Source organism: Stegodyphus dumicola, chromosome 9, assembly GCF_044657685.1.
Source record: "Stegodyphus dumicola isolate Sdum_Otavi_A_Nest chromosome 9, ASM4465768v1".
NCBI lineage: Eukaryota > Metazoa > Arthropoda > Arachnida > Araneae > Eresidae > Stegodyphus > Stegodyphus dumicola.
In genome coordinates, this window is record NC_140776.1 from 173,540,168 (window position 1) to 173,562,707 (window position 22,540).

Sequence of the window (22,540 nt, forward strand, 5' to 3'; positions counted from 1 at the left end):
CCCGACGCATGTGCAGAAAGTTTGAAGCTTTGAGGTCCGGATTATAGATAATTCCGGATTATGGGTGTCCGAATTAACGACTTTTGACTGTATACTGATATATCTGACCTAATGTTAAGGTGTTAAGCTATTCATTTAAACACTTACTTTTAACGGAAAAGAAAATTATATCCAAAAACAATTAAATTAAGTTTTGTGAAGTTTCCTTCCTCTTTTCATTAATGTCAATGTAGAGAAATTTTGTATACTCATTTTCAATAAAATGAATATCCATGTTCAGCTATATATAAAATAAATTCATAAACTGCAGTTTTATTTCTAAGCAAGTAATAAAATAATTCCTAATTTAAATGTTACATAATGTTAAAAATGTTACATAAAGTAAATAAATTTTAAAAATTTCTGATCAGTATATAATGCAAAGGATCCTCTTGGATCAGCATTTCTCAAAACCTTTTTCAAGTGGGGACTTCTTTTATAAATTAGAATAATCTGAGCACGTCTTATTATTTTCTTCATATACTTATATATTTAAAATACATTTAATTGTTTTGAATGAGAAATCCATTAGTATGGTAACTGATAATAAATTTTATAAAATGTCAATCTTCGCAGAAAAATGACAAACAATTGCCATGTATAGCTATAGGGTGGTACATACAGTTATTATTATTATTTATTTTATGGCCTTTTTTTTTAAATCTAAGAAGATCACAAAAACAGGCTATGATGATTACTTCTGGTTCGCAGACTACAGTTTGAGAAATGCTGTCTAAAATTATGCAGTTTTCCATTAAAAGTACTATTTAATCTCATTCTATTATTTGAGTTTTAAATAGTTTTAATAAAAACTATTTAAAAGTAATTTAAGAAAACTTAATAAATTCTGTAACCATTATTAAATATTGCTGCAGTACAAAATTATAAATTTTTTTTGCTGTGATAAAAGTCAGTTAACTAATAAAATATTTGATTTAAAATAAGTCTTCTTATAAGAGAACTCCATAGAAATATTGCAGAAATTTTCGGCTGGAATTACTTTGGACAGTATAAAAGGTTGCTAACTTAAAAAGTATTTTTAAGAGTTACATTATCAGAAAAAAATTCAGATTTGCATTAAAAGTAGGAAAAATTCTAAACAAACAAAACAGTGTGGACAAAGATTCACCCAAACATAGGATAAAATCAGCAGCATCCAGTAACAGTTATTGTCTATTGGTTATATAACAAATTACTGAACAGCTACTGATAGTTAATATAAAAATCACGTGAAAACACTAAAAAACCAGTATCTTTTTCCTTTTAACAATCAGATTCCTCTTCAGGAAATCACATAAACAGAAAAATGACAATTGTTTACATTTTGTCAGTGGCACTTATGACAAACAACATAGACTTTCTTTGCTTATGATTCCTTTTCCTGGACTACCTTTTTCTCTTTAACAAGCTAAATCAATATTCTAAAAACGGTTTTGAGCAAGAAAAATTATCTTTATATAATATATATTCATAAGCTATTAGTTTATACATATTCTAATAGCTTATGAATTTTTATCTTTATACATATATACAACCTCCCATATACTCTGGAAAATAGCTTTTTTTTAGTTATTGTCACTTTTCAGATGTTTGTTCTAAAATCTTCTCTTAAGATTATCTAAACGTACATAGATTGAAACAATCTAAAAAAATTGTTCATAAAATCTAAATACCGGCTCAAATATATTCTTGTTTCTGTTATTGAATATTATCGTAGATGAAAATACAGACAGACAGCTAATAACTCAAGTACCCAAAAAATTAAAAGAAAACTAAAATGCCGAAATATGCAAGATGTAATCAAACTTGAGTTTGGAACTAAAATTACAAATATGAGTTCAACTTATGTCTTAACATCGTATTTCGCGCCTGCAATTTCACAGTTAGCTAGGAGTGAAAGGGAAATTTGGGGAAAATGAAGACTGATGAAATTTTCCCTGAGCACCTGAAACATTTCCCTGTTTTCTAAGGGAAATCAGAATAAGTATGATTATGATGAGAATATTGTGCCCTAGATCAGCGGTCCTCAACCTTTTGACTAGCACGTAGCATCTAAACAAAAATTAAAAACCTTTAGCACCACCACTACAAAGTATATATTCCACCACTCTTGAACAAAGCTCAAATCGCATAAATTTAGAAGTATTAGAGAAAAAACTATGTCAGCGTGCTGGGGCTTTAATTTTTGGATTTAATAGTTAAAAACACTTTGCTTCTTTGCGTATTACCTATTTTTCTCTTGCGTACCACAGGTTGAGAACCCATGCCCTTAGATGATTGGATAAGCATCTAATTTCCAAGGAGTTTAGAATAGACCTCCTCGCTTTTCTAACTTCCTTGCTACATTTTTCCAAAGATTCTCCCAAATTCCAAAAGAAACATTTCAAGAATAGAAATTTCTAGGGAATGCCTATTGCAGATAAAAGGCAATTTCAATTTCCCAAAGAAATTTTTAGTAATGGTCGTTACTGCCGGAAGCACACCGTGGTCTTAAAAACCGTTCATCATTGAGAACTTTTCCGTAAGGAGAAATTTAAGAGCCATTGCCCAGGAGCAGTGCTTACATTGCGTCGGAGCCAGGCTCTGGTACTTCTCAATTTTTAAGATAAATTACAGTTCTAGCCGGAGCGCGCCGAAGCCCTAAATAAGATGAGCTCCGTTACTTCATTTTATAAAACTGAAGCACAATTTAAAGGGAAAAAATTTTAGAACTCCTAACATTTTAGTTTAACAATAAGCAGACCTTGCAATACTCGTATTTCTCTGGAAATAGGAACTTATGAGAACATGATACGTTCAAGTAAAGTCCCTTCACTCGCATGCGGAAACCTTTCCCTTTAAGAAGGTCAATAAATTTGGGGGAGTTTGTTTAGGAACGCGTAAATTTCTCGCCATACCATCGTATCTACTGTATTGTTATCGATGCTTACAATTAGTTATCTTAGCAAGAAGGAAAATTTGTGTTCATAAATGTGCGTTAAGTGACAGTGAGTACAATAAGAGTGAAATATTAACTGCTCAAGCACGTCCTATACATCGATCGCCTTCCCACAGTATCCACTAATAAGGGGTGGGAGCGTAACCAACAACTTTACATTCATCCCTTAGGAGTCAGATTCAGGACTCATTTTACCCCTGACACACATCTACTTGATGGCTGTAATTAGTATATCAGCAGAGAGCCTCGGTCAAAAAGAACGTCTCTCTCACCAAGATTCCCCTCATTTTTTGTTTCCATCCAATCATACCCCCATTCTGTATCGCGCTGGAATTTTCATCAGCTATCCTTTAAATATATTTAATTTTTGTGATGATAAAAGAAACCCCCCCTACGATCAGAGCTTAAATTGGGCCAGAGCCCACCGGATCTCGGCAACGGTGCTTCTTAATTTTTCTAATAAATCATAATTCTAGCCGGAACGCACAGGAGCCCTGAATAAGAAGGCTACGGCACTTCTTTTATGTAATTGAATAACAATTTCGGTAGAAATTTTATCTCAAAAATTTTATTTTAACAATAAAATTATATTAAAAATCGCTTATTAAATTTCAATTTATCTCTTTGCATTTTATTTAATTTTAATTATTTAATTACGTCAATCTTTAAGGCCCATCTGCGGCCGAGCAGTAAAGTCGCTGAACACTGGTAGTTCGGTCCGAGGTTCGAATTCCGCGAACGGGCTGGCTGCATGGGTATTTTCGTGGTTTCCCCCATGTGTAACGTGTATACGAACCAGAAGTCCTCCACGAAGGCATTCCTCCCCTTAGGCAGATAGCTCTCGAGGCTTTGGCGTGGTTAAATAACCTACTTCAATCTTTAATTTATTTCAATAACTAAAAATTAATTATCTAATAATTATCTAGTAAATTTTAATTATATAATAATTATTGATTAAATAACGATTTATAAACATTAATTAAATAGCTATTAATTAATTTGATAATAACTATTTAATTTTTAAATTATTAATGGGTTTAATAGTCATTTTATTCATTTATTTACTTTTGTTCCTCTTTGCTGACGGTCTTCCATAAGGCTCCGGCACTTCTAATCTTAGAAATTAAGCCCTGCCCAAGAGGCCTTCAACAGGATTTCTCCACCTGTACTAGCTTCCAAAAGTCAAACACGTAAAGTAAATGAGTAACTTTGAAAAACAAGGTTGACATTCAACTGTTGAAAATCGTTGCAAATTCAAATAGCAGTACGATAACATGGTATGTTACAGACAATCACAACTGACTCTCTGAACTATATGTGCTAACTAGGCACTCATTGAAGACGACAGCATTCTGAAGGGTTTTATGACGTTCCTTTAAATGTTGATAAAAAATTTAATAACTTTATAATACAAAGTTAATTAACAGAGCTGCAACTAGGGCTTTCAGCGCCCGAGGACAATTGAAGATCTCGCACCCGTCTTGTTTGTCAAGAATGGAAAACATTTCATTCGAAACATCAGTTCGGCGCTACCTGGATGCCGCGTCGAGAGAGATACATTCCCCCTTGGGGATTTTTGTGTGATATTCGTGTATGTATGATTGAAAAAAGAAGAATGGCAGACAGTAAGCTCATACGTACTGACTAATTGAAGCAAGACAGTCAAGCAAAGATATCGTTCTTTTCTTTGATACTGATCCTTCAGTAGTTTTTCGAACATGGAAATAATTTCAAACTAGGTAAAACAATTGTTCAAAGACCTGCATCCGGTCGACCTAAGGTTATTTATTACACCTTCTGAAGATCAGTGTATTATTTTAGTAGTCAAGAACCAACATTTATATATTATATATAAGATTAAATAGTGATCATAAGATCAGCTAAATATATTCTATACTATTAGCTATTATTCTGTTCTATAGTTACATATGTGATATCCCCCGTTTTGACAGAAATAAAAAGATATTACATACTCTTAAATAAAAAGGCTTTTTAACGGTCCTACTAGTTCAAATAACCTAGTTATGACCATTTGCAAAATCTGACAATACAACACCTCTTTCACTATTTGATGGCACAACAATTCTGCTAGATGCAGGAGAATTTACATCCACATCTAAATTTGGAGCACTCTTACTATTTTCAGGTTTATTCACATCTACGTATCCCCGACTTTCATTGTCATAATTGTTTCTCATGGTGAAATCTTTCCGTTTGGTTCCTTTAAGAATGTCCCTTTTATTCTTTCTAACATTCTTCCATCCGTTCTTAATCTTGTACGAGCGTGTACTTTCAACAGGTAATGTATGTACTCATGTGTATATATTTATGTATATATAATTACCTAATAATTCTTTTGAAAACAAAATACAAACATGCCTAGTATTTCCTCGCATTAAGCTGCAGAAAAATTATCATTAAAGACAAAGAAATTTAGAACTAATATTTCACAAAGACCAGAAACTGAAATTCATAATTAATAAATTTCATAATCATATAAATGCAACAAAGAATTTTAAAATGTAAAAACCAAAACATTTCAAACAAGCAAAATCCCACTTACAAAAATTTTTATGAAATTTAATGAAAAATGAACAAAAACAGAAGAGGAATTCAATCAACCTCAATGTCACTTCATCATGGGGAAGGAACTTCATCATGGGGGATTCACTTCATCATGGGGAAATCAATTGAAATCTCTCTTCTACAAAAATCCTTGCAAGGATTTTTGTAGAAGAGAGATTACAAAAATCCTGACAACCGGCTTCTTATAACAGCGATAAATGTATTCAGTGGAGTAGAATGCAATCGCCTTTTCCCATGCGCCCTCAAGTGGTGTAAGCGGTTAGTCCTTCCAGTTAGAAAATAGAAGTTTTTTTTTTTTGGGGCCCAATGGCAGATTGTGAACAGTTACAGTGTAATACAGTCCATTAATCTATAGAAGGCCAGATGTGGTAGTCTATTTATTGAGGCACCTAATAGGTGGGCCACCTTCGCCTCCTATGAAGGGACCTACAGTTCTAGTCTAGTCTGTGCGACTATAGCCGAAATGTCGCGCGGCTGCGCAACTTGTCCGGCTCTTGAAAATAAGCCCAAAGGGCACATGACTTTGCAGTTTCTTGACAAGTTTAGAGAGGTCAAAGGTGTTTAAAGGGGGCGACCATGCGTCGCAAGGCCATAAAGGCGCGCACAATAAGAAAATCGCAAAGCAGGAGCCGTGAGGATCTGTGTGAAGTGTTTGTGTTGTACATCAAAGAAACACAGACAAAATCCAACAATTTCAATCTTGACATTTGAGTTAAAGACACATCATAAGAAATTTAAACATAACATACTTTATTACATACATACTACTGAAACGTAAAAAGGGAAATACATAAAATACAATTGAGAAATAAAAAAATGAAAATAAAAATAATTACACTATATACAATATGTACAAGAGCAGTGCGTACCCATCATGAAAATTTTTACGTTGGGAAATTTAAGTCCCTGGCGAGGTGGGTCGCGAGTGGTCTTAACGAAGGGTCTTCATCAAGAATCACATAATCCAAGACATTAAGATCAGTCATGTGTACACATTCCTGAGCCTTATTAAAGAAATTGTTGTTAGCATTATGCAAATACATCTCTACGGAGTCCATTTTCAAGTCACGGTGTAGAGTGTGATTTGAAACGTAATAGTGTGCGTTAGCAATCATTCGAAGAGCTTTATTTTGTAAAATTTGCAACTTTTCTATCTCCTTCTTCTGAACAGTTGCCCAGGCGGGAGAGGCATATGAGAAGATAGGACGTATGATAGAAATATATATGTGTCTTTTTCTTTTTAAATCTAGTCTGGAAGTCGCAGACAGAAGCGGCGTGAGACTTCGTAATACTCCTATAGTTTTTCCTCTAATGTAGTTAATATGTTCTTTCCAGAGGAAATTTGAACAATATTTTAATCCAAGGTAGGTAGCGCTTTTGGCAATAGGCACTAAAGTATCAAAGAGTATCAATTGTGTTGTTAAGGGATGATTCATCTTGTTTTTCTTAAAGATTAGCAGTTTAGACTTATCAGCATTGATTGCTATTTTCCATTTGGCGCACCAATGTTCCAGCTTGGGCATAAATCTCTGCAGTTTCTTTAGGGCAAAATTCGGTGTCCCAGACTTGACAGCGAAGGCTGTATCATCTGCATAGCACCCCATGAAGAAGTTTTGATCAAGGTGTTCAGCAGGTAAGTCTGTTACATAAAAAAGATAGAGTACTGGCCCTAAAATAGATCCCTGTGGGACCCCGGCCTTTACTTCTTTCATAATCGATTTACTTTCTCCAATTTGAATGTGGAAAGTTCTGTTTGTCAAGAAAGAATAAATAATTTTAATCAGCGCATCACTGAACTTTAAGCTGATTAACTTATAAATAAGCCCCTCATGCCAGACGCGGTCGAACGCCTTCGCCACGTCCAGCATGAGTAAGGCAACATATCTCTTGTTGTGCAGTGCATTGCCTACGAATTCGTTGAGTCGAAATAGCTGTTTAGTCGTGGAAAGTGCTTTTCTAAAACCAAATTGTTCTAGAGGTAGCTTATCCATGTGAGGCTGAATACGGCTAAGGATGATTCTTTCCAGTATTTTACCCATACTGGGTAACAGGCTAATGGGCCTTTACCCTTCTGTTTTAGTAAGATTTTTTCCCGGTTTAGGGAGAACTATCATCTTAACAGGTTTCCAGATTTGCGGAAAATAACTGTTATAAAGGCAAGCGTTTAGAATGCCTGTGAACCTGTTGATCATGTTAATCGGCAGCCACTTAAGCGCCACATTATTTATATTGTCCTGCCCAGGGGCCTTCCTGTTCCTGAGTTTTTTGATGATGCTAAGTATTTCTTGGGGTGATGTGAGCTCAAGATGACTCTGCGTATTAAAGTTATCCATCCAGTTAGAAACTGTGGAGTTTACTAAGGTAGAAAAATCCTGATTAGATGGTGATGTGTTCTGGGTAAACTGCTTTTCAAAATGATCAGCAAGCGTGTTACATTTTTCACTATTAGTAAGTGCAATCCCATGCTCATGATAAATTGGTCTGTTTACCGTATTCTTATTTTTTAAACGTCTTACAAAAGACCAAAATGAATTACTTGGCTCATTAAAGCTTTCAATCTTTTCATCCCATAGATCCTTACGGTATATACTTATCTGTTTTTTTTTTATTTCTCTACTGAGCCTATTCATGTCTTTCTTTGTGTTCGGGTCATAGGTAAAGTGAAACCTCTTTCTGATCTTGTTCCTATCTCTGATGAGATTTTTAATTCTAATTGGTAGTTTATTTGTGATATGCTTTCTTGGAATCTTTCTGGTGGCAGCGTCATACGCGTTTTGTATATCTGTCGTCAGTTGCCTCGCAGCACGCCCTATGTCATCGGGAGTGCGTAATATAAGGTTTGTGCGACTTTCAGAGAGAATTTCATTATATTCCCTCCAGTTCGTCGTATTGATAAGCTCTTCCATGACTTCCTTAGTCGTGCCAAGAGTCGCAATGACTGGGCAGTGATCCGAGTCCAGATCCTGTAAGACCTCTAGGCTAAAAGATAGTGAGATGGTAGAGAGGAAGATGTCAAGAATATCACCCGAATTGCCGTTATTGGGCAAATAAGTGTGCTCACTCGGCACATGTAAATAAACCGGGTAATTATTAATGAACTCCGACAATTTAATACCGTTATTATTAGTCCTCCTGCAGTTCCATTCTTGGTTCTTTGCATTAAGGTCACCCGCCAAAATAACCTGTTTGTTAATATCCAGTATCTTTGCTAAGTAATTGACATCAAGAATATTCCTCGGAGGATTATACATAGAGTTAAAATACACATTTCCATAGTGCGGGAGATTGACAGATACCGTGACCAGCTCGTGTCCATTAAATCGCTCGTCATTGATAAGACAGGATTGTAGGGAGCTGCGGACAAAAATTGCGACCCCCCACCTCGGTGACTTAGTCGATCGCATCTATAGCAAACATAATTCGGGATTTTCATCTGGGTACTTGGCGTAGCAAAAGTCTCTGTTATCATCGCCACGTCAATATCATGATCCCTGAAAAAGGTATAAAGTTCCGTAGTTTTATAAGCAATGCCTCTAGCATTCCATGTCATGATCCTAATAGGAGCAAGCGTAGGTCTAACTTGATCCATTAACGATTGTAGTGGAAGTTTTTATCTCCTGATTGTTTTCATGAATTCCTCTGACCTGCTGTGAAATTTGAAAGACCCACAGTTACAACCCATAGACCTGTTATATACTAGACGGAGCCTCGCCATTCAAAACCGGGTGAAAAAACGGCACAGGAATGAGCTGTAGGAGTTTGGGCATGAAATGGAACTAAACCCAGACTTTGGCGTACTATCGCCATGGCTGGCGATTTTTTCCCCTCTTTTCTCTCAGTTCGAAATGCGAACTTGGAAAGATGTCATTTCACAGAAGCTGCCGTTGAATTTGCAGAAGAGGTTAAATCGATAAACACCAGCTAAAATTAATAATTTCCCTAAAATTGGACACTTTATTTTAAAATTTAACAGGATAATTTTCATGCTGTAGAATAACATTTTGTAATATGTCCATCGGCGTTTACAAAATTTAAAATAAAATAAAATAAAAACTGGAGAGAACAAACTAAATAATAATCTGAAATTAAAAATACAAAAATTTCAGTGATAGATTCAAATGAAGAACGATTCTTGACGAATTTAGTATCGTAAAATATAAATTTTATACAAGTAAAACTTTTTATTGTAATTAACTCCAAGATAACTATAAGTTCAAGGAATTTTATTTCAATCACAATGCATATATTATACTGAATATGACTAAAAAAACTTGCACTTTCCAAATAAATAACATCTAATGGCATCTGATCATAATTAGATATAACTTTCTTTATAACACAGTAAATGTATAAAAATAATTAACTAATAATAATAAATAATTGATACATTACATAGACACTAAAAAATCAGAGGCAATAAAGCTACAAGTGAAGCCCAGAAAGCATATTTGTTATATTTGGATGCAAGAAAAGGGGATAAAATAAAGTCATTCATGTCCCCTCCCCCCCCAAAAAAAAACATAATTTTATGCAGTTCTTACACAGTGTTACATCATCATTACCAAATATTAAATACATACATTACTACTTCGCACATGTCCGCATAAGCAAACCCATACAAAGAATATATAAACAAACGCATTCAAAGCAAAGTCTGTTGGCGTATAAAAAATGTCGCCAAAGCAGAATACTAGACTCATTAAAATTATACCATATTACTAAAATTAACATTTTTTTTTTCAGAACACAGTTATTAGAAACATACATATATATAAAGATACTTTCATTTAAATGTTATTTCAAGTATGCATATATTATATAAAATTAGAAAATCTATTTTTTATTAGAAAACGGCAAGTAGAAAGGATAAAAAAATCTCTACATTTTATAAAATTAGGTTTTAAAACATTAGAAAAAGCTCATCTGTGAAATGTTACTCCTCCACCTTTCACGTATCTGGAATTACATCCATATGCGGAGCACGAAAGTACCATTTTTTAAGTCCGAAACAACGCGCGTACACGCAAAACACTTGCTTCTCACAAATTCTCCATTGAACAGTAATGGTAAGGAAGATTCGCGGGAAATACGATCTGGGAAATGTTCCAAATGTCACGTGGTTCGTATCCCTGTTCCCCTTCAGGGTTGCCGTTTCTCTCTCTCTAGTACATTACAGCTCTATGTTACAACCATGCCTTCTGCGGGATTCGAACCCAGGCCCTTCGGTATCGCAGTCAGGCTTCCCTAACCACTATACCGTCTGGGCGGCAGAAAACAGAAGCTCTCTGCTTGAAACCGCGGCAACGGAACGACTTATTTCTCATCTTTCCTGCACAAAAGAGCTTAAAGTCTCTAGAAACAATATTTTAGAATTTTGTCTTTTCTTGAAAAGATAATGAAGGTTTTAAAAAAGTAAATGCAAAGTGGATTTTCAAAAATCGAAGCCTATTGGTTCAGCTGTTACCAAAGTTTTGGCAACTCGTTGATAGTTCTGAAAAAGACTGTTAGCATAGGTATAAATACGATCCCCTTATATATCCCTCTAAAAAATCTCCTGCCAATTCTACCATTCCTAAAATTATTGGAAGGCCTCGTACACCATCATCGCGTCCAATTTTATTGATAATCCACAGTGACTGCTTTAAACTACCGATAGCTCTCTTTGCTGTTAAAGAATGCACTGCGGTACGGTAATCTATCACTTACAGTGGTGTCCGCCGATAACATCGCGGACGAAAACGTCGCGGAGAAAACAACGCAAGGCGAAAACGTCGTGCTACAAAACATCGTGGGTGAAAACATCGCAAAGAGACAACATCGCAGTTCTAAAACATCGCGGTACAAAATATTGTCGTCGAAAATAAAGCGGTTCAAAAACTTCGCAGTTTAAAAACATCGTCGTCGAAAATATCGTGGTAAAAAATAAAGTATCTACAAATCATCGCATGACTATAACATCGCAGACATACTTTTTTCAGGTTTTAATAATTGTAAATGGATATTCCCGTAATGATTTGTGAGCGCAAGATGTAAAGAAGGATAATTTTTACTTTCACACTTTTTTATTAACTAATAAATTTCTGCTGAAAAAGTAAGAAGGAAACTTAAGCATAGAAAATTAAATGCAACTTATAGATTATACTTTTCATGAAAAATTACCAGTAAAAACTTTATAAAAAATGATTTATTCATGGCCTTTGTTAGTTAACTATGTCGGTTTTAAATTCTATTAAGTGCTATAAGTTGCATTAATTTTCTATGCTTAAGTTTCCTTATTTTCTCAGCAAAAATTTATTGATTAATAAAAAATATGAAAGTAAAAATTATCCTTCTTTCCATCTTGCGCTCACAAATCATTACGGGAATATCCATTTACAGTTATTAAAACCTGAAAAAAGCATGTCTGCGATGTTATCGTCATGCGATGATTTGTAGATACTTTATTTTTTACCTCGATATTTTCGACGACGATGTTTTTAAACTGCGAAGTTTTTGAACCGCTTTATTTTCGACGACGATGTTTTGTACCGCGATGTTTTAGAACTGCGATGTTTTCTCCTACGATGTTTTGTAGCACGACGTTTTCGCCTTGCGTTGTTTTCTCCGCGACGTTTTCGTCTGCGATGTTTTTGCCGCGATGTTTTCGGCTGTAACCCTTACAGTGGTTCTCTCATTTTGGAGAAGATATTTTGGAGAAGACAGCGCTCGCTTTTAAGATACTGCACATTAATAGGAAGGATGATGATGATGATCATCTGCGTCCAGTGCATAGGAGAAAACGACGATGCATATTGGTAAAAAATAGCATCATCTTCTACGACAATGCGCAGTGTCATAAAGCGAGCGCTGTTTCGTTTCTCCTGTCATGATGTAATAATGGTTCATTTGGTTTGGTTTATTTAATTACGGTAAAGCACTCGAAGGTTATTCTACAAAGCGGGAATAGGACTTTGTTGTACCTTACTTCAACCCATATAATTATTACTCTCAACGCATTTTCATTATTCTAGTATTAGAGCATTTAAACTCGGGAAATAATTTTCAAGTCCTCATCGCAAGAATACAATTTCTTGATATATAATTCATCTGTGTTTATTAAATTTCAACTTTATTATGCATTTCTCATATAGCAAAATAACATTTTCATGTTTGTTTTACATAGATACTAATCTAAGTCGCGCAAAAGCGCTTATTTTTCTATTTCCAAGCAAAGGACTCAGAGCACAGCGCCAACCTAGAGGTCAAAACCATGGAGGTAGGAAGTAAGATGGAGTTGCACTAAACAAGTTCTCCCGTACCCTGCTCTGAAGCACCTGCGATCCCTACGTGGTGACCAAAACATTGGGTCATTTACCATTGAGTTCAATGGGATTTGACGCGTTCGGATGTAAATATTTTGTAATTACGTCGTAAATATGCATATAAATGTATATATTTTCTTTTTCTACAACACTTCAGAGTCCTAAGTATGTGAAAACAACATATTTTTAAACAACATTTCATTCTGAACGGAATTAAACGCTATACTTTTCCCAGGGCAGTTTTCTCAGAATGGTTTAATTTGAATGAAATATTTTCACAAGTTTTCGTTAATTACATTAGAACAAAAAATTAAGGTAATTCGATTTTATTCGGTTAAAGGTACAAAAATTAAGATCAAAGTTTATTGTATTATTAATATTAAAATTATGCATTATTTCTTTTCTATTTATAGAGCTTCTTCCTAAAATACTTTCTTAAATATGACATGATTTTTTGGCTTCTTTTAAATCGAAAAATGTAAGTCAATTTATAATAAATGCTCTATTCGGTTCATTTTAAATTAGAGAATTATTAGGAATTAGCGAAATACTTTAAATAGTACTTGACTTTCTCTGAACATTTCTGAAAGGGAATAAAATAAGTTTTTTTTTTTAAGTATTATTTAAAACTTGTAACTGAGTTACTATAAAATGTAAGGGGAATAATTCTTTTAATTATACTTATCAGATTTTTTTTTACCCTTCATTTCAACAATACATATTCCAAAACTCTTTATTACGTTCTTAAGTGCGCATCTCATAGCATTTGCTTTACAATACCTTTTAACAGATTGCTTTCCAATACGAACAATTCTTGCTTAAATCGTTTTATAACGTATTTTGTCAACAGGATTTCAATTTATGTTTACAATTCAATATTAAGGTTATTATGTATTTAGATAACATTTATAATCATTATAAATTAGATACATTTAATAATTAGATTTCTTCACAGTACTTTCACAGTTGTTTATAAGTGAATAAATTCTTCATTTCAAATACATTTATAAATAATTTAATGAATATTTATGTATTTTGTCAAAGGCAGATACATGCTTTTTGCAATAATATGCAACAATAATATATGGATGTGAAAAAAATTTGTTTTATTTAAAACATTTTGGCATTTGGAAAATAAAATAAAAGTAGCGAATACTCTATCAAGGGTATCGAAAGACTTATACAATTTTAAGTGTACCGTAAGGTATTTTTCATTCTTTAAGCATAACGTTTTTCTTAAAATCTATATTTTTGTAGTTCAACAGCTTAGAATTTTATAAAACAAATTCATAATCAAAGTCGCGCTGTTGTTAGTTATCGAAAAATAACCAAGATGTGATTTTTGCGTAAATGTCACTAAACTATACAAATTGCTATTATCCATCACACTATGAATGTTTCTTTCATGCGAAAGTGTCCCTTTTTCGATTTGTATGGAACTGTCGTGTGTCGAAATACTATCAGAACCGTGTCAAGCGAGCTTCTGAATGTAAAAAAATAACACCCCATCTGGTGACCGAAGCTTCAAAGTAGTGCTTCACTTCTAGTGCCGACTGGCCCCTCCTTCCTTTCCTATCTCCATGGTCAAAACTTCTAGCGGTTGATGTCTCAAGAACCACCAGCGATGTCCGATGTCGAAGGTTATCTGCCCAGAGGCTTTCTAAGGCAAGCTGGCTCGTATGTACATTACATATGGGGTAAGCCACACGAAAACGCCCATGCAGCCAGCCCTTTAGCTGGGATTCGAACCGTCCGCTTCGAATTAACTCTATTCAGCGACTACCGATCGACCGTTTAGTGGAGCAATGGAACATCTGCCATACTGGCTGGGTATGATTCCGTGTAACTATAATCTCTTCAGCTAAACAACAGAACCACTGCAAGGGATCCATTACAATAGTAGAGAGGAGGTGCATCCGAGATTTGTGGCCGTTGCTGTGGAGTATCAATAGAAGTCAAAGTGCTAATAATGTACGAAGTCTTCTAGAAAGTTGACGAAAGGTGATAGACATGGGAAGCGAATATACTGAGCAACTGTATTCATACCTATGGTAATAAATTTTTTAGAACTATAGACCAATACGGTTTATTAAACTTGTAATGTAAATCCTAAGTTTAGAACAACTATTTTTAAGTTTGTCACACATTCCTTTCTCTTCTAATTTTAGATCTCCTGAATAGCGCGCGTTTGAGTTTTGTCTACGTCTCTCTAAGCTATAACTATAAACTCTCTAAGCTATAAGACCGGTCTCTCTAAGCTATAAGCCCGGTCGTATTACGTGCCCAAGATAGCTTCGCTAGCTAATTTAATATTACGGGACAACTAGTTTAGAAATTGTGTTAGCTTCGGCTAACTCTCTTTAGTTAGTCATTAGTTGAGTTCTTATCTCTTACATTTTTGAGTTTAAGCCCAAGTGGAGGCTTTGTTGTACGTCCTGAGAAAAGGACCGTCTCTACATCTTTATTGTGAGCAATAAGGGGTAATTAACCCTTCTTGAATTTTACGTTTCTGGATTTATGCGATTATTCGCTTAGTAGTACACTAGGTTCCTCCCCACTTAGCTAATAGATAAAAGGAAGGATCCCTACAAATTCTTTAGATATAATAGGAGGACCGGAAAGTAATCTCGTTTTTGCTCATGTCGACAACAACATGTCAAGTGCAGAAGTGGAAGCAAATCCATGTCAAACACTCTTAACCAACCTTGGTCGACTATCCAAGAACATTTAAAGCAGAATGGAAAAATAAGCAAAGCAGGTGTTTGAGTCCCCCCATAATCTGTCCGAAAAGAACAAAGCCATCCTATTCATCACATGCAACGTATTGCTTCAACGGCACCATACAGAACCGTTTTTTTGATCGTTTGATTAGTGGAGACAAAAAAATAAGTCCTGTATGATAATCCAAAACTCAAAAGGCACTTTCAATAGGGCTTACAAAGGGTTTACATTCCGAAAAGGCGCTTCTGGGTGTTTGATGGAGTATTCACGGAATTGTTCATTTTGAATTGCTGAAACCTGGAAAAACTGTTAATGTAGACCTTTATTATGAACAATTGGATCTAGTGAACCAATCTTTAATCGAAAAATATCTGGCAAACCAATCTTTAATAGAAAGATATCTGGAAAAAGCGTCATTCTGCAACACGACAATGCAAGACCGCCAGTGGCATAGCAAGCATAACTGGCGCCCCCCCCAAAAAAAACTTTCAGTATATAATGTATAGAATATATTCGTAATAACAAAATAATGCAAATAATAATAAAATGCTAAATTGCTATAAAATACTCAAAAATATATTAAGAATAGTCACTACCTAACTACACTAGCCTTGGGTTCGGAAATGCATCTGTGTCGGCGAAAAAAATCAGACATACCATGATCTAGAATTAGATAAAAAGCTGTTATTTCTTTTACATATTTATACAAGTGTTTTTAAAAAGTAAAATTTTTAAACAATTACAAGTTTAATATACATTATAGATAAATAGATATGTGGCAACTTGCCTACTACAACTCAACTCTGCCAGTCTGGTAACCCATATCAACCAAAAACAAAATAATATTTATTCTATTCAATTGTTATAATTATTTAACGATCTGTCTAAAAAAATTGTACTACCATAATAGGTGACCCGTATTTATTACGAATAGCAATCTTCAATATTGTACGAATATGGAGTATATGTCAAAATTCTGAGCACCAGTAAATTATCCAGTCTGATGAGATGCAAGTAAAACATTTCACCTGTGATTTCAAGCGTTGTGCCGCATTCCGATGAGTCAATATGCACTCATGTCCATAAATTAAGGATAATGCAAAATCAGGCAAAGGAAGACTTAGAAGCAAAAAAAAAATTGACTTATTTGTAAAGCTTATTTATTAAACAAAAGGTAAAGATCAAAAAAAGATGCTATATGTTTAATATTATTAAAAAAATTAGCGATTTTTTCTCCCTGGAGCAAATTACACACACAAAAAAAAATATTACATGGTTGGTATGATTTTTAATACATTGTATGTCTCCCAGACGATGCAATACAGTCAGTACAAAGCCTAGGCATGCTGAGTATCAAATTATCGATCTGATCTTGGGGGATATTATACCACTCAAAAAGCAATGCTCTCCGAAGTCCCGGTAGACATGTAGGAGCAGGTTGACGGACTGCAACTCGTCGGCCAAGCATGTCACACACGTGCTCTACTGGATTGACTTACGATGTTTGCACGGTGAGGACGGGCGTTGTCATCCATAAACACAAATTGTGCGCCCATGGCGCCCCGAAAGAAACGTACATGTTGTTCCAGAATGACGTCCCGATAGATTTGGCTTGTCATGGTTCCAATTTGAACATGCAGGTCAGTTCTGGAACCTAGAATAATTCCACCCCAAACGAGTACTCCTGCACCACCGTAACGGTGTCGTTCAATGATGTTTTCTTGGTGGTAACGGGTACCTGTAGCTTTCCATATGAAAGTCCGGCGAGAATCAGACTGCAAGCTAAACCTGGACTCGTCGGAAAACTCACACAAGACCACTGTTGCGGTGTCCACAATGCATGTTCTCTACTCCAGGATAACCGCAGGCGACAGTGAGTTGCAGTAAGTGGAACGCATCTGACAGGTCTACGAGCATATAGACCAATGTGCCCTAAGCGTCTGTACACGGTCTGCCTTGAAATTGTCGTACCAGTGGCTGAAGAGAGCTGACGAGACAGGTCTAAGGCTGTGCTCCGCCTGTTTCTTTTGGCAGTAACTGCCAAATACCGGTCCTCATTCGGCGTCGTTGTAACTCTGGGGCGACCTGTGCTGTAACGTCTACTCACATTACCATCATCTTGGAATCATTGCCAAAGCCTGGAGATGACACTTTGGGCAATTCCAAGTTTGTCTGATACTTCCAGTTGGGTAGGCCCACATTCCAGATGGTCGATAATTCTACCACGTAAAAAATCATCCAAATGCGTCCTTTGTGTCATAACTATTCGGTTATTGCACTGAAATGCTTATAAAGCGCCTGCGAACAATTTTACTTCTTTGCCTGTATTCCTTATATATCACTCTCTTACACTCTCGTCATTGTGACGTACCATCGGTGTCATCTGGTTACTTCCTGAAATTTGCATATGATTCTTGAAGACGTGTGTAGTGATTTTACAGGTGATATATTTATTTTAGATTCCGATTTCCGCGTGACTCCGAATTATCCTTAATTTATGGACATGAGTGTATTTCTGTCATAATTTCAGCGGATATATGTATCGCCTGCTGCATTTGAGCCGCCAAATTCTCTGATTTCAAGTACCAAGAAACTGTATCACTATATACATATTGATTATTTTTCTATACATATTATTACTGTGCATATTTGATCTAAAGTGGTTGACAACGATGCTGCTTCACAATTGGCGCAAGTGGCAGTTAAGCCACCGCCTTTTTGTCGCGGAGACCCATCGTTATGGTTCATTCAGTTGGATGCGCAGTTTAAATTGAGTTACATAACTGTCGACGGAACTATTTTATACAGCGATCGCCGCGTTAGAATCAGAGGTACTGCAATCAGCTCGTGAAATAATTTTGAATCCACCGGCGACGGACAAATACAAATCTTTAAAAAAAGATTAATTTCTGTTTATGAAGAATCCGAGATAGTTAAAATCAAGCAGCTGTTGCACGATTTACAGTTGAGTGATATAAGGCCTTCTTAGTTGCTATCTAAAATGTCAGACTTAGCCGCCGGTAACCTAACGGATAACATTCTTAAAACATTATGGACGAATAGACTCCCATCTAACATACAAACCATTTTAGCGGCCAGTAGCGATCCACTTAACAATCTTCCCGAAATCGCTGATAAAATTCACGAACTGGCCATTCCTGCGCAAATACACGCAGTGCAGGCTCCTGGTTCAGGTATTGTGGCGTTACAGGCTCAAATTGATGATTTGTCCAAACAGGTTGCTCAGTTAGTAGCCATCCAAGCTTAACCTTTTCACCGCAACCTCTCCACATCACGTAGTCGAAATACACGTCCTAACCCACTGAGGAAACATTATGAAAGCCCTCCTCCGAGTATTTGTTTTTTACCACCACAAATATGGAAACAAGGCAAACAAATGCCACCCTCCGTGTGACCCACCGTGCCAACAAATGCCAGCCACCGTGACCAGGGAAACGAGAAGGGCCGTTGGTCAAAGTCATGAATGACAGCGGCCGGAATTTTGCACGCCTTTTCGTCATCGAAAAGAATTCGGGCTTAAGGTTTCTTGTAGACACCGGGTTGATGTTTCTGTCGTTCCACCACATTTTCACGAACAAAAGCGCCTTATTAAGTTACAACTTTATATAGCAAATGGAACTCCTATTCAAACTTCTGGTGAACGCCTGATATCTGTTGATTTAAGATTGCGCCGCAACTTCCAATGACAATTTATTATTGCTACTGCCCTATTATTGACGCTGACTTTTTACATAAATTTTCTTTGCTTGTCGATATTAAAAATCGCAGTTTGATAGATTCCATAACCAACTTAACTTATCATGGAGTAATTCGCAATAGTGAAGATTTGAGCATTAAACTGATTTCGGGTAACTCCCCATGACATCAACTTCTCAGAGAATTACCTACAATCACGCGCACAGTTATGTGTATTTCCGAACCCAAGAACGATGTACTACATTATATTGAAACTAACAGACCTCGAATTGCCGCTAAACCTAGACGCTTACCTCCGGACAAGCTTAAAGCCGCCAAAGAGGAATTTTAATACATGATGGAAAAGGGAATTTGCCGTTTTTCAAAAAGTACATGGGCCACTCCGCTCCATCTAGTTCGGAAACAAAATGGTAAGTGGCGATTATCACCGGTTAAATGCAGCTACAATTTCTCATCGTTACCCAATCCCGCGCATTCAAAACTGTATGCAAGTTTTAGAGGGAAAGCAATTTTCAAAACCCTTAATCTTGAGCGGGCGTATCACCAAATGCCCGTTAACTCAGCTGATAGTCCCAGCTGTTAACCCAGCTGAAATTGCGGTTATTACGCCTTTTGGACTATTTGAGTTTCTGGTCATGATTTTCGACTTATGCAGTGCTGCTCAAACGTTCCAACTCTTCATGAATCTGGTGTTAATCGGCCTCGACTTTCGTGTACTTTATTTTGATGACGTCTTAATCGCCTCCTCTACAGAGCAAGAACACCTATCACATTTGAGAACAGTTTTTGAACGTTTTCAAAGGTACGGTGTCAAGTCTTAATCTTTCCAAATGCGTTCTTGGTCAACCAAGAGTATCCTTTCTTGGTCATGAAATTTCCGCTAATGGCGTTCAACCCCTTCCAGAGTCACCGCTATCCGCGATATGCCCGAACCATCTACAGTGAAGAACTTAAGATTTCTTGCTATGCTCAATTTTTATCGACGTTTCTTACTTCATGCAGTAACCATACAAGCACCTCTAAATTCTTTTTTGGTTGGAAGCAAGAAAAACGATAAACGTGTTATAACCTGTACCGCAGAATCTCGCGAAGCGTTCCAAAAATGCAAAAATGATTTAATTTAGTCAACAAATTTGCAGTATCCTTCCGCATCTAAACCATTATCACTCTACGTTTATAAGGTATTTCTCCCGCTTTCCTAGTGTGCCTTCGAGGTGTGGTGTGGTGTGGTGTGGTCTGGTGATTCTGCACGCTCGGCCGGTACTCCAGAGGTCCGCGGTTCGATTTCCGGCGAAGGCGGTTGCTAATTTTTCAATCTCTCTTGCTTCCAAATATACTAATGTCTCTATAATGGCGCTCGAACTAAAAGGATGAGGATTCTCCACACCCAGGATTTGGCGATGGGGTTCCCTGAAAACATCAGTCGCCCTTTAAAAAGGCTTATGCTTTTCAACAGGATAAAACTTCTCCTCGTCATATGAGACACCTAGACTTCATAGGGCAATTTTCAACAGCTATCCGTTATATTGAGGGTTCGCAGAATATTGTTGCAGACACCTTGTCTCGTATTGAAGAACTAGCCGTTCCTTCGCCAATAAAGTTTGCTGCCCTTGCCGAATGAATAACACCAGGATTCAGAACTACAAAACCTCTTGAAAAGCAAATCTTCCACCAATCTCAACTTGCAGCCGATGCAGCTGTCACCTGGAAAATCACTTAATTGTGATGTTCAGGATTCAAGATTTCGACCTTTGTTCCCTTCGGATTTCACCATGCCATTTTGAGTCAGTTACATCGTCTGTCACATCCTGGCATCAAGGCTTCGAAAAAAATGATACACCAACGTTTCGTACGGCCTAGCATGCAAAAGAACATAGCCAACTAGACACGTTCGTGCTTGGAGTGCCAAAGATCTGAAATTGTCAGACTCACAGCCAGACAACTTTAAAATTTTAATTTGCCCTCATCTCCCTTCAATCACGTGCACCTCGACTTGGTCGGGCACTTATATTTATTAATAATAATGTAATACATGAATACAATTAATTATTATATATACATTTTTCTTACCTTGGATGAAGCAAATTTATTATTTACGTCAACAAAGTCGATCCTTTCAAATTTTTCTCTTTCCACACTTAAAAATGCTAGATGACTTAAGGGATCTTGTCCCATCGTTGATCGTAAATATGGGAAAATTTATTTAATATGCTGAACGAACTTTCATAATTAGCATTTGATAATGAAATAGTAAGTAGTATTTGAAGTGCGACACTTAGGTTTGGAAAAACATTTTATCTATAGATCTGTAGTGGAGTTTTAGGTTCCGTTTCTTTTCTACTGCGGAGTAACGTCATACAGTCACATTCACTGCTCAAAACAATTAGGAGATATTGTGGGTTCGGTATGAAATAACCATATAATCGACAACTTTTTTGAACAAAAGGAAATAAAAGAGATTATAAAGGAAAATTATAACGTTTACAAAGTTGGGAATATGCAAATTTAGTCTGTGACGTCAAAAACTATGCGTTTTAGATAAGGAGTGAGGAGCGACTTTCAGTATTTCTTTTGTAATAGGAGATTAAAAACAATTCACATGCGTTGAATGCTTCGTAGTAGTGAATATACGATGTCTCAGCAAGATGACATAGTTGAATGGGTAGCCAGGAAGGACATCAGTCGTTTACAGGAGAGTCAAACGCAATCCATTGTAGCGGAAGCGTTAGGATTGTCCCAAAATGTCATTTCCAGATTATGGAATCGGGTTTTAGAAACTGGATATGTTTGAGAAATCGTTTCAAAATAAAAGCAGACAATATACGTGCATTTCGTTTAAAAAATATATAAATATATCTCTACTTTGGAGAAATAAAGTGGTCAGGAAGAACGTTTTGGTTGATGTACTGCAAACATTTTGTTACACATTTTATCAGACAAATCAAGAAAATAATTAATTATATATAAATAATTACAATAGTTATTAAGTTTAAATATATTTTCCCGAAATCGATCAAAATAAAAACTGAAATTTTCCGGAAAATCTTGTTTGGAGACCATTTGGCGCACCTCTACGAGCGGCGCCCGGGGCATCATGCACCTTATGCCCCCCTCTCGCTACGCCACTGAAGAACGCACTGTGCAAGGCGAACACTGAAAAAATATAATGAATTGGGGTGGGAGGTACTGCCTCACACGATATCGCGCCCTCGGATTTCCATTTATTCCGATCCCTACA

General features: G+C 36.1%; 1 protein-coding gene across 5 annotated transcripts in view; it reads right to left on the reverse strand.

Annotated features, from left to right (window-relative positions):
- Positions 1-22,540, reverse strand: part of LOC118187504 (uncharacterized) — a 127,164-nt gene that overhangs the window by 77,018 nt on the left and 27,606 nt on the right. Inside the window, exon 1 of one of the 5 annotated variants that reach the window (XM_085824359.1) lies at positions 1,713-1,909. The exons of the other annotated variants lie outside the window; for them this stretch is intronic. The gene's annotated coding sequence lies outside the window, so the exon portion shown is untranslated. Of the gene's footprint in view, positions 1-1,712; positions 1,910-22,540 lie in introns of those variants that run through there. 5 annotated transcript variants of the gene reach the window in all.